Below are 16,612 nucleotides of genomic sequence, written 5' to 3'. Positions count from 1 at the left end.
TTTAAAGTCATGAGTGGTTGAAAAAGAACCAAACCACCTAACATCTTCACCAAAGCAAGGACTTTAATGCTGAAAAAACTGTGCCTGGTGCTAGGTTTGGTTTGTGGGGAAGAACATGCAGATTATTGAACGCCATTGGCAAGTTGTGGCTTAAGAGTGTATCTCCTGAAGTGTGCATTGAGTGTTGTGGAAGGGGAAAGGGCATTCAGTGAACTGTCCCTTATAAAGAAGAATCATGTCTGGTCAACCATGAGTGAAGAGCGATTGAACAGTTTAGTGCTATCACCCATTGAACACGAACTTGCTCAAGGTATTGATTTCTCAGAGGTCATCAGAGACTTGGTGAATGAAAAAATATCAAGAGGATGGCACTGAAAAACATGTCGAAGAAATTTATTCATTATATGATGCTGTTTGATCTACCACTGTCACTTGGATATTGTTCTTTTTCAAAAAGACACGGATATTGTTGAATACTGTTCTTATTCATAAAGAACTTAGACTGATTATTTCCCTGTTTGAAAAGGTTTTTTTAGCTGCTCCTATCTTTTAATGTTTAAATCTTATAAAATAATTATCTGATAGTTATATGATTATGACTTTTGAACTATTTATAATGGTTGTAGAATGCCCTGGGAGGGCTGAAACTCCGAAAGGCAGGTTAAATATCTGTTAAATACATTTTAAATAAAGACTGTGGATTCAAAGTAACTGTCCATATTGGTAATATACGAGCATGAACACCAGGTCTTGCCAATTGATTAACAAGCAGTGGGATGGGATAGGAGACCCAATCCACATACAGTGTGCAAGATCCGGGAAATCCGGTTGTCACTTGTGCTGTGGGCCATGGGATAGCCATCTCTGGTGTAGAGAAAGTGGACAGAGAGAGGCTTCATTGCCTCTTTAATAGCACAAGTGTTCATCCAATTAAACTAAATGGTGGGAGATCCCGGGAAAGCAAAAACACATACTTCATCACACAGTGCATATGGAATTTTCCACCACAAGATGTTGCCATGAGTGAAAACCAACATAGATGGCTTTAAAAATGTGGATTTGACAAAATTCATGCAGGGTGAGTATATCAGTGGCTCCAAGTCATGATGGATACATTTTAGGATCGGTGTTACCATGCCTCCAAATACGGGGGGGGGGGGAGCAGTGGGAGAAGTCTAGTGCCTTCACATCCTTTATGTGGGCTCTTCATAAGCATCTATAGTTGTAGAAAGCAGGATTCTGGACCAGATGGGCCTTTGGTCTGATCCAGAAGGGTCTTCTTATGTCCTTATGACATTAGATGAATAGAAGCTTCTAGAGGTCTATACAGTATCAGTCTTCAATATATATCCAGGACTGGTATCTTTTCATTAGGTACATCATGCTCCCAAGTCTGCTGAACAGTGTTGTGAATTGTGCTGCCAAGCGGAGAATCAAAATGTTGCTTACATATGGCACATTAACATTTGTATGAGCCTACTTCCACTCTTGCATCCTATTATAGCGGCTGCAGCAATCTGTCATCTATAAGGAGTTTCAGAGCTTGTTGAGAAACTCATAAATAAGCTACAATAGTCTTCTATTGTGCTGAGGCATTCTGAAACATCCTTATGCAGTGTAATAGCCCTTGAGAACTAATGTCGGAGAAGACATTGCAGGGACCTCATGGATGTCCATCTCATTTTTTATTCGTGATCTGGACAAGACAAGATGTCCAAGCTAAGAAAGGGCAGTGTGTTGCTTTTTTAGTACAGAAAGAAGCTCCAAATTTCCAGGAGCTAAGACGAACCTGAAGTACATTTTTGCTCTTTAGAATCCTGAAATGCTTCTTACAACTGCATACCGAAAATAACCTGTTGTTTACAGTTACCACTTTGAGTCACGATCATTATAGTTTGAGTGTACCGATGCAGTTTGACAAAAGTTCGAATCTCAAGGGGATAGATATGCATGTCCAGAAAAAGTTTCCAACTCAGTTCCATGAGTCAAGAGGCCTTTGATAGTTTCATCCCAGGAGGAATCTTGCTCAAGATGCTTTAGAGAAATTAGAATAAAATAAAGTGGATGAGTCATAACCACAGTTATTAGGAGCTGGCTGCATAAACCCTCCAAAATGGAATCTGCGGCTCAGAATTAAACCTGAGAGACTTGGGCTTCAATGACAGATAGTATAACCCAGTGGGAGCTTCTTCACAATTCCCATTGAAATGAATGGGGATATTAATATATTAATAAAAGAGCACTTCTTGTTTTTGAAAGAGGCGCTTCTCAATCGGGTTAATGTTTGGCTGTTTTATGTTTCAGTGTGAAAGTAGTTCTCTGGGGGGAGCTGAGATATTTCCAGGCAAACCCCCTAATGCTGAGAATACTCAGCTTTCATTGAACCAGTTCAATGCTGGTATTGTTTTACTGATCTGCTACTGCTTAGCAATCTTACCTTATGTTTATGGGTTCTTCTTCCTGGGAGAAGAACGAGTGATCTCATTCAATAGCAGATCTGAATGCAAATGGAACAATGTCACAACCACACACATATGCGATGAGGTCCTTGAGAGCAAATGGACCAGTCTTCAGGAAATACTGTCTTCATTCTCAATGGGCACTTGCTTTGCCCGCTTTCATTGCAAATCTAAAACAAAGTCGGCAAAAGGGGTTGGTTTTTTTGACTCTGCTGAAAGTGTTCACCAAAAGTGCTGCATTTGCCAATATTGAATAAAGTCTACAGTGAGATGATTAGCCAAGTCATCTTTCTGTCTCACAAGACAATAGAACAGTTACCAAAAACGAGTTTCAGTAGCGCATCTCAGTTTGATGGCCTTGTCGAAGGGGGGAAATTAAAAAAAAGAAAAGGGAAATCAATTGCACCCATAACATAAACCAATATGGCTGGATTTTACAAGCTTTTAATTGACTGTAACTAATTGGTCCCTCCACAGGGTAGAATTACTTAATTTGCAAGAGACAGTAAAACACTTTGGTATGATAATACTTCTATGGCTGTTTGCATAGACTGTTTCGATTCACTGCTGCTTTCTGCTTTGAGCAATCATTTTTAACAGACCTGCAGAGGGCCAGGGGGTTGGGAAGAAACCACTCATTGTATCATTGCAGGAAATAAAATGTAAAAACTCCCAGCTATTATAAACTTAAAAAATATTAGTACTGTTATTTTGAAAACTTAACAAGACTGCTTTTCAGGAGAATGGCCAAATGCATACTGTTTCATCAGTGATGTCTCTTTGCACAGGCTAATCATAGTGCCAGAGTCCATCATGCTAATTTGATCTGTTTTTGTGTCTTACAACATATCCATAGTACATTAATTATGAACAAGAATTCATTTGGATAGATTAGCATGAACATCACTCCATGGGATAAGAAGAAGAAGTGTGGTGGGTGAGCAACAAATATGAGAGCAAGAAACTCTGAGAGTTAATACATTAAGAATAAACTCGGGATTTTGGAGGTGCATTTAATAATCAAACATGGCAGTTAAAATAAGGGGAAATAAGAAATCCACATAGTGCATTACTTTTTTCTCTCCCTCCCCCCCAAGCTATGATACCTTTACCGGGACGCGGGTGGCGCTGTGGGTAAAACCACAGAGCCTAGGACTTTGCCGATCAGAAGGTTAGCGGATCGAATCCCCGCAACAGGGTGAGCTCCCATTTCTCGATGTTGGGGGTTTGGCATAATGGTTGCTACTTCTAAAAGACCAGAAAAGGAGATGCAAAATGATGTGGGCATATCCTCACCCCATCAGCTGTTACATCAGGCACCGGCAGACTTGCTCACAGATGGATGCTCTTTGAGTCCTCTGTTCAGAAGTAAACAAATGGAAAAGTGGTCATTCAGTCCTGACATCCTATGTAATGTTTAAGGGGTGATTTTCAATGTAGGAGAGGCAGATGTGGATTTTTTTTTTGAGAAGCCATTTACTGAAACTTTTCTAATTTTGGGTACCATAGGAGGTACTGGTGGACACACTTGGTACCTATGGGTACCCCTGTGATCTAGGAATCCCAAATTCACCCAATAATGGGCTCTGAGGCCATTTTCTTAGCCTTCAGTCTAAACTCATTGCACCCAGTATTCCAGCAAAGAAATGAACAGGGGAGGGGGGGGTCAATTTTACCTGGTATCAACCTTGCTTGACATTCTGTGTCTAAGGAAGAATTACCCTAAATTATTTTAAAGGCTAAACCAGGTCAATGCCCCAGCACAGAATTTATGATTATTATTATTTTATTTTTTGAGATGTATTTAATAGATTTCACTCCAGGACCAGATTTTGCTAATAACACTGTAGCAGAAAAGCTGGATTCAGTGATTTTTTCCCCATCAAAGTTTTACATGCCAAGCAGTTCCCATTTGAATTAAAAGTCTGCAAGAATAGGTGGCGATTGAAGGGATAATGTCCCCCTCCCATTTGGACCGTAGGTAAAACAGATGGTGATGTACCAATTTATGAGGATTATGAAGCAGCAGCTAATCCTTTCTTAGGCAATGGATCAATACCCCCCCTTCATGCAGTGACATTTTGGGGGGTTTTGTTGTGTTGTTTTTGCAGTATTATCAAGGGGAGAGAGCTTCCCAAGATAGCTGTGAAATGGGTTTACCAGCAGGTGGCGCTTATACAGCAAATATGTCTTGCAGCTGAATCACTGAATACCCTTTTCAAAGGGGTTATTGGCTCACTCACCTAGTTGCCCTGTGGCTTGGCCAATGCAGAGTATCTCTTTCAGTGGATTACAAAGCAGTGGAGCGAGGATTATGGCAGAGTGTTATCTGCATGACAGGCCAGTTAGTGGATAAATGGGAAATTCTTGAAAACGGCCCAAACTAAACCGAAAGCCATTATCTGAAATGGGAAAAAGGATGGGAAATATTTATTTTGCCCTCCCTGCAAAAATGTAACATATCCAACCCAAAGGTACATGAAAAGGATGCAAAGCAAAGAAGAAATTATAAAATCTGCAAATCACTCAGAAGCACAGGTATTAAGGTGGATTTTCCTACAGAGCCAAACTTTGTTCCTTATATAGGCATTGTCATAGGGCAAAAGAAGTAAAATGTTAGATGGGGAAAAACATTTGAAGTTCATACCAGCCTTTCACAGTAGAGCACAAGAGTCAATTGTTAGTAAAAGCTATGATTTTGAGGTGGTTGTTTTCTTTCTTCCTGGAAAGGCTAAAACAAATTTGATGAGATTAAGCCGTGGTGAGAATAATTGCTTTCTGAGCTTAAACACAAATCCATAGTTCAGATCTTATTAGGCTACAGCAAAATATGATTTCTCTAAACCTGAGATTCATATCCTGCCCAATCCTCAAGAGGTCTGTATGGGCAACAGCCTTTTTTAAAAAGAGAGCTTTTAAAGATCAATAAATTGAATAGGTATAAATATGAATATATTGTGGCATGCCACCCCAATCGCTGAGCGGTGTGAGAATCCAGGGTTCACAGCGCTTACCCAGGGTTCGGCTCCTTTGGAATGAGGTACAGTGGGGACTGTGGAGTCTTTATGATATATGGTTTATTTACAGATATATGCAACCTATGATGGAGGGGTTCACACCATCAACACCCCCAAAGGATCTTGCTTCGCCCATAGCCACATCATTGGATTCGAGCAGAAATCAAGCATCTCCTTTTATCTCTCTGGCTTCCACCTTCTTCTAGCTTTTAGCTCACAGCTCTCCACTCTCACTTTTGTCCTTCTAACTACCAGCCAATTGAGGGGCCCACTCAATTGACCTCTGGTGCTGAGCCACTTCCTTTGTTCTCTTAAGAACCCATTACATAGGCTATCACCTCACTAGAAATTTAGCCTGGCTTATATTCTAACACTTGCTGGCTCTAGAGGTTAGAAGGGTCTCGGCATACAGGCTATCCCCCGTCCCCCAACACACACACACACTCTTCAAGTAACAGTCTTGCACATCTAATGATTTTGTACAGGTAAAGATGTTTGATAGCTCAGTTGGTTAGAGCTTGGTGATGATAATGCCAAGGTTGCTGGTTCGATCCCTGTAAAGGATAGCTGCATATTCCTGCATTGTGGGGTGGACTAGATGGTCCTCAGGATCCCTTCCAACTCTATGATTCTGTGACATCATCTCTAGAAGTGGAATGGAGCTCTGGATTTGGGAGGAAAAGTGCCAGGAATTTATAGTGCACAAAATCTATAGAGGTGAATAGGTATTGAAATATACTCGGAGTCCTGTAGTGATTTCATGCTCTTTATTGCAGCTTGTAAAACAGTGATTGAATTGCCCCCCTCCCCCAAACCTCATGCTTTTATATACATTATTTACACAATGAGTCCCGTCTGATTGGCTGATTCTGCTTCCCTCCTGGATCCTGATTGGTCTTTTCCTGCAGGCCAATCAGTTGTTGCATTCTAGGATCCTACTTGCCTATTGTTCTAGGATCCAAGCTTAGTACATAACAGGTATTATGTAAGAGCTCTTGCACAGCTGTCATTTATTCATATTAGAGTTGCAAGGAAGAACTCCCCAATGAATTGTCCTCTTGTCGTTTCCGTGCGCTGCTCTGGTTCGCCAGAAGCGGCTTAGTCATGCTGGCCACATGACCCGGAAACTGTACGCCGGCTCCCTTGGCCAATAAAGTGAGATGAGTGCCGCAACCCCAGAGTCGGTCACAACTGGACCTAATGGTCAGGGGTCCCTTTACCTTTACCTAGGGAGGGCGACTACCCAGTTATCTTGGTTAAATCCAGCTCACAGTGGCCTTAGAAACAATGATGAGATATTGGCGAGGAAGTAGGGTAGGATGTAGGGCCCCATGTTATCAAGGCTTTACAGGTTGAAAGCAACACACTGAATTACACATCAAAGCACAGAGTTTTCCATTGAACTACCAGGCCGTTGCTACTAAGCGGCTAAGACTGGGCCGGAAGGGTGGGGGAGACCCACTTACTACTGGCTATAAACTGAGGCCTATGGAATGGCTGGCTTGGCTAGGGCTTGCACTATGACATTCGGCCTGCGCAAGTGTTGTTGGTGAGCCATGTGTGCCTACTGCATTTGCTTGAAGAGTGTGGGAAGCTCTGTAATGATTTGCACAATTGCATAGGCAATATTTGACTTTCCAAGGGTGGAAGAATTGGATGGGCCGTTTTAATATCATATGTGTGTAATCTGCCATCCAGTCCCATGTATCAAGCTAAAGGTTTCCTGGAATGTGCACCATGCAGTAGGATGCTTTCAGGCCTCAGTGCACTCATACTTCCAAGACTACAAAGGAGACCTTGACACAGGCAGGCAATCCCTTATTGGAATGCTTTGAGCATGTTGTGCAGCATGAAGGTGTTATAGGAAAGGGTGGTGTCATGCAATAGTTTTACCCTCACAGTGGATTGATTGGTTCCTTCTCTGCTTGACTAGCCTATGGTACATAATGCTGTGATTGATGTGTGATGGTGGAGTTGTCATGGACACTATTGCATTGTCTATCAGTGTTGATACAGTTGTTTAAAGCAGTATCGTTTTCCCATCAACCAACAGCTCCTGCCGGGAGCGCATAGGATCATGATTGCCTATTTCATTATCAGGCCAATATTCTGTCTGCTTTAGCAGCTGCTGGTATAGCACGGTCATTGGATGCTTTCAAGGTGCTCTGAGTCCAGGTGGTCTAAGAAGCAGCTGTTTATATGAAGAAGAAGAAAGGAACACTGAATTAGGGTTCCTTCACAGTCCATCAGCTTTTCCATTTCGGCTGCAACCGACATGTGGTGGGCAATTCATTCCCCCTCCTTCCCAGGTCAGCTTGCGGATTAAGGACTTCCAGAAGAACCCTAAGGGAATGCCCTTGCTAAATTCATTCAGCCCAGGATTTTTTTATTTTTTTTTTCTTTTCTTTTTTGGACAGTGTACAATTTGTGGAAAGATTATTTTTAGCCCACCTTCAGTTTTGGAGTATCAGCAAGGAATGTGTGATGTTCAACCAACCACAAGGTGTTTATGTGCTTTTAGAGATTGCTGTTAAACATAGCAGAGGATTGCCCTTCGAATAATTCATCAGCCAATGATAGTTCCTTCCAAAGGTTTAAAGGTTGCTGCTTGTTATTTTGGGGAGTGATGCTATTTTCCCCTGTGGAGCTTTGACTAATTTATTACTCAGTCAAGATACTTAAAAAACAACAACACAACACACCAGTCAATTTATTTTACAGAGAATGCCAGCAAATAGTACATTAACACCTTTAATAATCTTAGTTGATTCTCCCTCTCTCATTTTTCTATAGACACTATGAATAAGTGTGTCTGCAAATAAGTATTATTCAGCTCTCAGCCTCAGTTACCCGTTCTGATAATTGACTAAAATGTGGATGCAGATTAAGTATGTCTTGTTCGTAAGCAATTTTAATTTTTTGCTTTCCCCATCCCCAGGAGCTTTTATTTCATTATTGATCTAACATTTTGAAAAATGAATTAACAGCATGGCTTTTCGCAATGAAATATTTTTTGAAAAACCACTATGAAATAATTCATACAAAATAAACTCTAAATAGCAACTCTATGAAGCACCATCCAAGTAAATAGAAACACTGGTTAATTACCCCCCACACACACATTTCAAGCAGGAAAATAAGGACATTTCCCACCCCACCCCCATCCCACTGACCAAATTGCTTGCCAGCTCAACCTCTGGCCTCTGCCTCCTCCTCCTCCTCCAGGGCCTTAGCCTCTGCCATCTCAGGAGATGCTGCTCCAGCTGGTGTGACCTGGCAGAAGGCTGCACCAGTCCACCAGCATGCCCTAAGGAAAGCTGCAGCCTCTGCCACATCCTCCTCCACAGGTGCCCCAGACATACTTCTGGAAGCCAGCTTCCAGTAGATCTGCGATGGAAGAAGGAAGAAAAGTGGCAGGCTCATTCCCCCCCCCCTCCCATTTTTTGCTCCCACTCTCTGGTGTGAGCCAACTGACTCACACTACAGAGGGAACAAAAACCAAAACTACCCATCTTTTGGTCCCACGCTCTGCAGTGGCCAGAGCACAGGAGCCAAAATGAGACATCGCAGATTGGGATCAGAAGCCAGGGCAGCTTCTGTCAATCCATTATGTCCTGCTTAAAACGAGACTCTTGGAGGGCATGTGGTTACTGTACCTTGCTGATAGACGCATACTAGGACCATGCACCAGATCTGGCTAAATCCCAGATCCTAAACTGGATCAGGATGATGTGGTTAGATAAGGTTGAGGCAGCTCCAGATTGTCCTAGACCAGACTTGATCCACCTGGAGTGATCTGGGGGTTGTCAAAAGCAGCAGCCTGCCCGCAAGGACAGACAAAAGAGAGAGAGAGAAAGAAAGAACAGGAATGTCTCCTTCTCCCCCATCCTGACTGCCTGCCTGTTCAAGCCCTTCCACCAGTCAATTCAGGGTTCAGATATGAAATGGGTTAGCCCTAGGGTTGACTGAGCCACTCTGAGGTGCTTTGCCAGGCCCCAAATTGGATTGACATGCTCATGCACAAGCCCTAAAATAGATGCAAAACCCATTAATATGTCTGACTATACACTTCTCTCTGCTCACCCTCTCTCACTTGCTGCATCTCTTGTGAAACAGGTCAAACAGTGACAGGAGGAAGAATGCCCATTGCACAGCTAGGCAGCTTATAGGGGCATGGCAGGTCTGCTCCCCCCCCCAACCAGATTGTGATTTAAAGGCAATACCTGCAAAGTCTGTGGAGAACAGTGTTCAATTTTTCTATTATTATTTTACTATTTTAATTATTTACTTACTGATGTGTGGCACTCCTTGCCTTGATGACACTCTATCTGCAGCACCAATCACAAGAAGCTCCACCCCTTCGCTGCCATACCTTTCACTGGCTCTGCTCTACAGCCTCCTTGAAGTGAACTGGAAGCGACAGCAAGGAGGAGGAGGGTCAGGGGGCTCTGTGGGGGTTGATAGTGGCCCCCTCTACAGAGGAAGGGGCCTTTGTGGGTGCCTGACAATACCAGCTCTTGATCCAGGCCCTAGTTACATACATATCTGCTTTGATTGCCTTGTAAACCAGGGTGACATTAATTGCTACAGAATTAGACTTGGATACTTTCCAAGAGACAAAGGTGGCCAAATAAGCGAGGGAGGAGGAAGGACCAGGGCACACAACCAATTAGACCTGATTGGCTCTGTAGGCTTGAGAGTGATGAATAATGTATATCCTCATTGCTGCGTATGTGTCCATCCTCCTGAAATATGTGAACTTGTCTAGCTGCAAAAACAAATGAGACTTAAAAGTAGAGCAACAACTTGCAGTGTTGTAGGGGCTTTTTGGGGGGGTGACTAATTGATGCAAATACGGATCGTTTGGTAATTTGTTATCTGGAAGAACAGCAGGCTGTACAATAAGCATATTATATTACCCAATGCAAATGATTCACAGGAACATGCAAGTGGTTCACATTCAGTTCTGGTGCACCTGAACCCTGCCTGCAAAATACTGACACTCTGGATGGTGCTTTTGGACTTGCAAATCCACCAACTGTTTCTGGCAATGTCAATAGGCGAGATAGTGGAAGCCTTTAAATAAAGCATTACCCTGGAAGAGCCTCTCTTTCAAAATCAGGATGGCTATTTAATCAACATAGGTGTGCTTTCATTTGGCAGTAAAGGCTGGCTACTCTGAGCATCAAAGCCTGCATTCCTGCCCCCCTTCCACTACCATTTCATAGCTGATCAGTGTGATGTTTCAAACTTCTTTATTCCTCTATTGATAGCAGAGATCAGATCCCTGCCATGACATCTTGTCTGTGTGTTTTGCTTTGGTAATCAGCTGTCCCCTGCAGGAGCTGCAAAGCCACATTATAATTCTGGGAAATCAGAGGATGCTTGCGACAGGTACTTTGCTTTTGAAGGCAGCCCCAAAGGATGAAACATGGATTTTGAGGTTAAACTTTAAGGAGATTTGTTGCTTTCCTGCTGGGCGGTATATGTGGCAGGTGTGTAACACCCCTTGCTGTATGTTTCGTATATCAGCTTGTGGTGTATTGTTGATATGTTAGGGCAATGTTTGAGCCACTGTACTGCGTGAAAGGATAAAAGCGTAATACTTCTCTTGATGATGAAAAAGCATAGCATTTATCTAGTACTTTAGAAAATTCAAAACGTACAACATTGTAGAAATCCTCAACATTAGATGCACCAAGGGTTTGTGGCTCTCCATATGCTGTTGAACTACAATTCCCATCATCCCCAGCAAGAATAGTTAGTGGTTGGAGTCCTGGAACATCTGGAGGGCTATAGGTTCTCCATCCCTGCTATACATTATAGTCAGAATTATGATAACATACTGCATTTGGGGGTTGAGGTGAGGAGAATGTGGAGATGTGCTAGAAACATAGCAGTCTTGCTTATATGATCACAGATTAGTTTATTATCATATTTAGATATGGAAGCAACTTCCCAACCTCCCATCAAACTGGTGGGTGTCCAAGAGCAAGGTGGGTTGTGTTGATCCCCATATCCTGTAGCTGACCTGTGTGAATTATAACTCACCAAGCACATCCCACCAGCCATGTGTGGCAAACTGATCACTAGGGTCTGGGTTAATTGGACCAGATCACTTTGACACTGTTTCCACCTCTATGGTTTTGTGGCTCTGTGGTTCTATGCAAGGCTATAAGCAATGAATGAGAACCATCTGGATCAAAGCAATCACTGGAAATGAAATCAAGAATTGTGACAGAGTTTTCCTGGAGACGCATTCTGGAATCCAATATTCACTTGGTAAATTATCTTAATAGCCTGATAACAAAAGACCTCTTTGTTAGCTGCATAATCAGTCCTACTTTAGACAGCTCTTTCGTGCAGCTCCTTTCTGCTCTGATTTCCTGTCATTTGCCCCTTCTGATCTTGCATTAGGAATATTAAAACAGAGGGCTTGCTTGCCTATCAGAATTCCAATTTTGTTCCCACGTTGCACACTCTCTGTGAAGACTCACTTCTTGCTTAGGGCCCATGCTAATAAATAAGAGAAACAAGGTTGAATGAGAATATGCATGTTTAGAATAAGGTTGCCTAGAGTGGGATCTATGAATAAAACAAGCAAAGGTAATGACTCACATTGCGCCATTGTGTTTTGAAGTAATGGCTTCAGCTAATATGCAGTTAGGTAAAGCCCCAATAAAACTGCTCTCATGTGAGATGAAAACTAATTTGACATCCAAAACAGTGCTAGAGTCAGGTTGAGGACAGCGGCTGTATGTGCTCAGTACCCATGCAGAAGATGGAGTGTGTCCTTCACATTCATGTCCCTCACAGGCCTTTCACCAAATGATGGTGGACAAGGTGTGTAGTTCCTCTTTTCCTCTCTCTCCTTTCCACTGACCCTCCCTTGCTTACCTGGCATCCCACACAGTGGCGGCGGCAGCTCATGCTCATCATCACTTGCTCACTTCCATCACTTACAGAGAACATGGGAGTCAGAGGACGGAGCAGCACCAGGCCCTGGTGCCACCTGATTGCTTACCCTCTGCCCATGGTAAAGGAGTTGTGTTGGAGAATGTGTGATAGCTGCTTCCCATGCTACTCTTCCTTGTTGCCACTTGCTCCCTCACATGCCTTCTGCTGTGGTGAGGGGCAATGTGAGTGATTAAGATCCAGTGCCTCTCAAATGTGGTTCTCCAGCTGTTTTTGTTGGGCTACAACTCCCATCATCCCTAGCTAGCAGGACCAATGGCCAGGAATGATTGGAGTTTTAGTCCAACAAGAGCTTGAGTTTAAGAAACACTGGATTAAGCAAATGGTGGTGAGGAAGAGCAGGGGGCTCAGTCAGGTGTCGCTGGAAGGGCACGAGATAGATTGTGGTGCGGAAGAGTAGAAGCATCAGTTTTCTCTGCCACCCACGTCCCCTGGGTCCAAATCCCACCATGGAATGATGTCAACTCCACCTCCTCACCCTATGTAACAGCCTCTGCTATACACATATGAGGGAGCAGGCATTTCTGAAAATGGAAGGAGAAAGCCACAGGCAAGGGAACCAAGTGGGGGGCTGTCAGATTACTCCTGCATACAGCAGTGAGAGGTGAGGCTATTGTCAGGGCATGAGTTGAAGCTTTTCTCTCTTTTTTTGGTGGGCCTTTACCTGCTTTGGTAGTCTGGTTGTGGTTGGCAGTGGGCCCCGTGCCACAATGTGCATATGTGGCATATGCCCAAGAATGCCAGCTGCTGGTGAAGGCCTGCCAGGACTCGGTAGGGCGGCACCTTTCTTCAGCTCTCAGCTTTGATCTACAACTACAGATAACATTTAGGGAGTAGGCACATACAACTTTATATTTGACACTGTAGGTATGTGATGGTGGGGGAGGTCAGCTCATGCATTCTCAGACTGCTAAAGAAAGGCTTGGGGAGTAGTAGTCAGGTCATGGCCCCCTGGGGCAAAAATAACTACCAGCCTGATGGAAATGAGGGAAATAAAGTGGAGGTTCCTCCTGGCAAAGGTTGTCAGTGTTGACTGAGGAGGGAGCAGCAGAACAAATAGATGAGAAAGAAGAATACCCAGCAAACAGCTCAGATACTAGAACAACTGTGGTTGGTTTCAAAATTCAGCGATGATGATGGAGAGAGAAGGGGCCTGGCTCGTATGCTCTGGCACACAGAAATCTCCCCAGCATCCTACCTGGATTTTGTGTTGATGGCAGCTGGATTTGACTCTGAACTGCAAGCCCTGGATGATGATGATGATGATGATGATTACTTTAAAAATGGAAATGTTTGGTTTCATTAGGCATCAGTGATTGAAATGATTAGCCACTGCCTCACCCTGAAAGATAACCTGAGATTTATTATTCCTGGATGTGACTTTAATGCCTTTGCAAATTGAACTGTAGTTAATACCCTTGCAGTGTTTTTGTTTTGTTTTTTTCATTTCTAAAAGCTGGGTGGGTGAATTGATATTAATTTTAGATTCTTTTGCTCAATTACACTTTTTATCATACAGTTCAAGAAGCAGGCAAGATTCATTTTTAAAAAATAAAAATAAAAAATCTCTGGCTCACCGCAGCAACACATTTCATTACCTTCAGTTCCACTACGCTTTTAGCTATATTTACTCTTGTCCCTTTGTGTAAATGGAATTCTTTTATTTCTTTCAAATATCTGGGCACTATGACTGGTGCTCCTATTACTTGGAGCGGCTATTACTTCCAGATAAATAGGAATAAGGTTGTGGTGTAAACAGAAGAACATCAGCACTGCACTCTTTGACAAAAGTGCTCTAACGGATTTGCTTTTTCAGATGAAGATGCCTTTGTTTATTATGTCTTCTCAGTGAAAACATAGGATCCTTGTAAGGCAGGAGTGGGGGATCTTTTTCAGCCTGAGGGCTAAATTCCCTTCTGGGCAACCTTCCAAGGGCCATATGCCACAGAGGCAAAGTGGGTGGAACAATGAATTCAAATTTTACCTTCGCATAGTAGGCAGGAGCAAGCCAGCAGTAAATCACATCGAGCAAGTGGAGTTAACTCTTTATTAGCAAAACCAGGAACTGCACAGAAGTGTCAGGCCTAATGAGTAGAGCAACTCATCTCTGGCCCTCATTAAGCAGTTGCTAAGCCTTGCTGTCTCTTCTGCTTCTGACGTCTCCTCCTCCCAGTCTTCTCCCTCTGACCACGCATTTTTGTCCCACCACCAATCCCCGAGCTCTGAGCCTTCTTCCTTTAGGGATTCCCCAGCTGGTTCCTCCCACCATCCCTCTATATCCAACCAGTCCATGACAGCTAGGTTCTGTACAGTCACCTCTGTATTCTCCATACAGGCAAGCAAGAAGCATTGTCAGAATTCAATAACATATTCCAGCCAAGCAAACAAAGCTGGAAATTGGGGGGAGGCCTGGGGAGAATACCAAGGACCTGAGGTTCCTTATCCCTGTTGAGCAGGATAATGCAGTGTATAAGCGCACAGATGTCAGGGGAGAGAGTCTTAATTAAGAATGCTAAGAGAAGTAATGCATATTGCCCCAATCCAGCAAGTGTAATCTACACACAGAAGCAGGCTTCTACAAGCATAACTCATGAAATATACATCTGGAGGCACACTATAATCTGCATAGTGATGCTTATTGGAACACCACTGAATAAGCTGGAACCATCTTTTTTAATGCATCTAGAGACATCACTTGATATGCATAACTATTAACCTGCAGCTGGAGACTGGATTGGGAAACTGCCACACTCTGAGATGTTGTTGAACTATGACTTCCATCATTCCTGATAAGGGTGGCAGGAGTTACAGTCCAACAGCTTCTGGTAGGTCACTAGTTCCCCATCCCCTAGATTTTCATTTGAGTTTTTCAGGGTGTTTCCCCCCCCAGAAATAGTTTGACAAATTCTTTTGCATCTGACATCATACAGGGGACAGTGTAAAGGGAGAAGAGCATCTGGGTTCATCATAATTTACTCCATTCCATCTCAGGTAAGCTGGGAGCAAAAGAAATTATTGCCTCCACCACTTTTATTTTTCTTGCCAAAGCAGAGATGTCTCAGACCATGTTGAAAGTGACCAGGTCTCTTACAGCTTTACAAAAGAGGATTAAGCTCTGAGCCTAAGTGCAGATTCTGAAGAGTTTCCCCATTCATGAAGCCAGTCTCTCTCAGCAAGGGTGCTTACAGCTGGCACAGAATGGAGGCCATTCACAAACTGAGATAGGAATAGTGTTGTCAGCCCATATTGCAAATGTCAGTTATATCTCTGCATTTCTCTGCCTGACTGCAATTTGTGGGAAATAATGGTGATTGGCATATTAGATGGATGATATAAGCAGTAGATCAGGTCACCAAATCATGTGGCAAATGGTTACAAAGTTTCACCTGTTGCAAAAACCACACAATTTTTCATATAACACCAGAAATGATTCCCAGGCTGAAAGTGCAAGTACTACTTTCCAGGTACAGTGGTCAAACACAAACAGATCCTTAAAGACTCTGGGCTAATCATCTTCTCTTTCCCACACCCATGACATGGTTGACGTGAAACAGCTTCACCTCGGCAACAGGGAGACCATTCACAAAAGCATTTTGTGACTAGGGTTGCATTCAAAAGAACATGTTTTCAAATGGAAACACTGGAAGAGTGATGGTAAGAATGGTCAGGAGCAGTAGAGAGCAGGTCTGAGCTACAAAAATTCCAAGAACATAGGTCAGTTTTGATATTGGGTTGTGGCGTCTAGTCTGGGGGGCAGGCATATATCCTATCAGTTCAGTTGATCTGGCAGAGATCTGTTGCATATCAGTGTTGAAGGCTAACTGCAGAACTGAGCTGCTAGAAAGGATAAATATTATAAAGGTCAGTGTATGTCTTGCTCTGCAGCAAAATGAGGCTCATAGTGGATGTAAGGTATGGTTCTGATGTTGCTTTAGCAACAATCAGAGACTGAGCCCTATATAATAGCAGCTGTTACCCACACTGGAAGATCTTTCTTCAGCTAAAGGGGCCCAGTCCACTCCAGTAGTCTCCTACTGCAACAGAGTGGAGGGGCCTCCAGTCTACCAAACTTTATGGACAGATTCAGATACTTGGTTCCCTTAGAAGAAGCCAGCGCTTTGACTCCAACTAATGCAATAAGGCTTCCCCCTTCTCCCCCCC

This window comes from Podarcis tiliguerta, assembly GCF_965153285.1.
Source record: "Podarcis tiliguerta genome assembly, chromosome: 4".
In the NCBI taxonomy this organism is placed as follows: domain Eukaryota; kingdom Metazoa; phylum Chordata; class Lepidosauria; order Squamata; family Lacertidae; genus Podarcis; species Podarcis tiliguerta.
Note: the sequence above shows the minus strand (reverse complement) of the source record.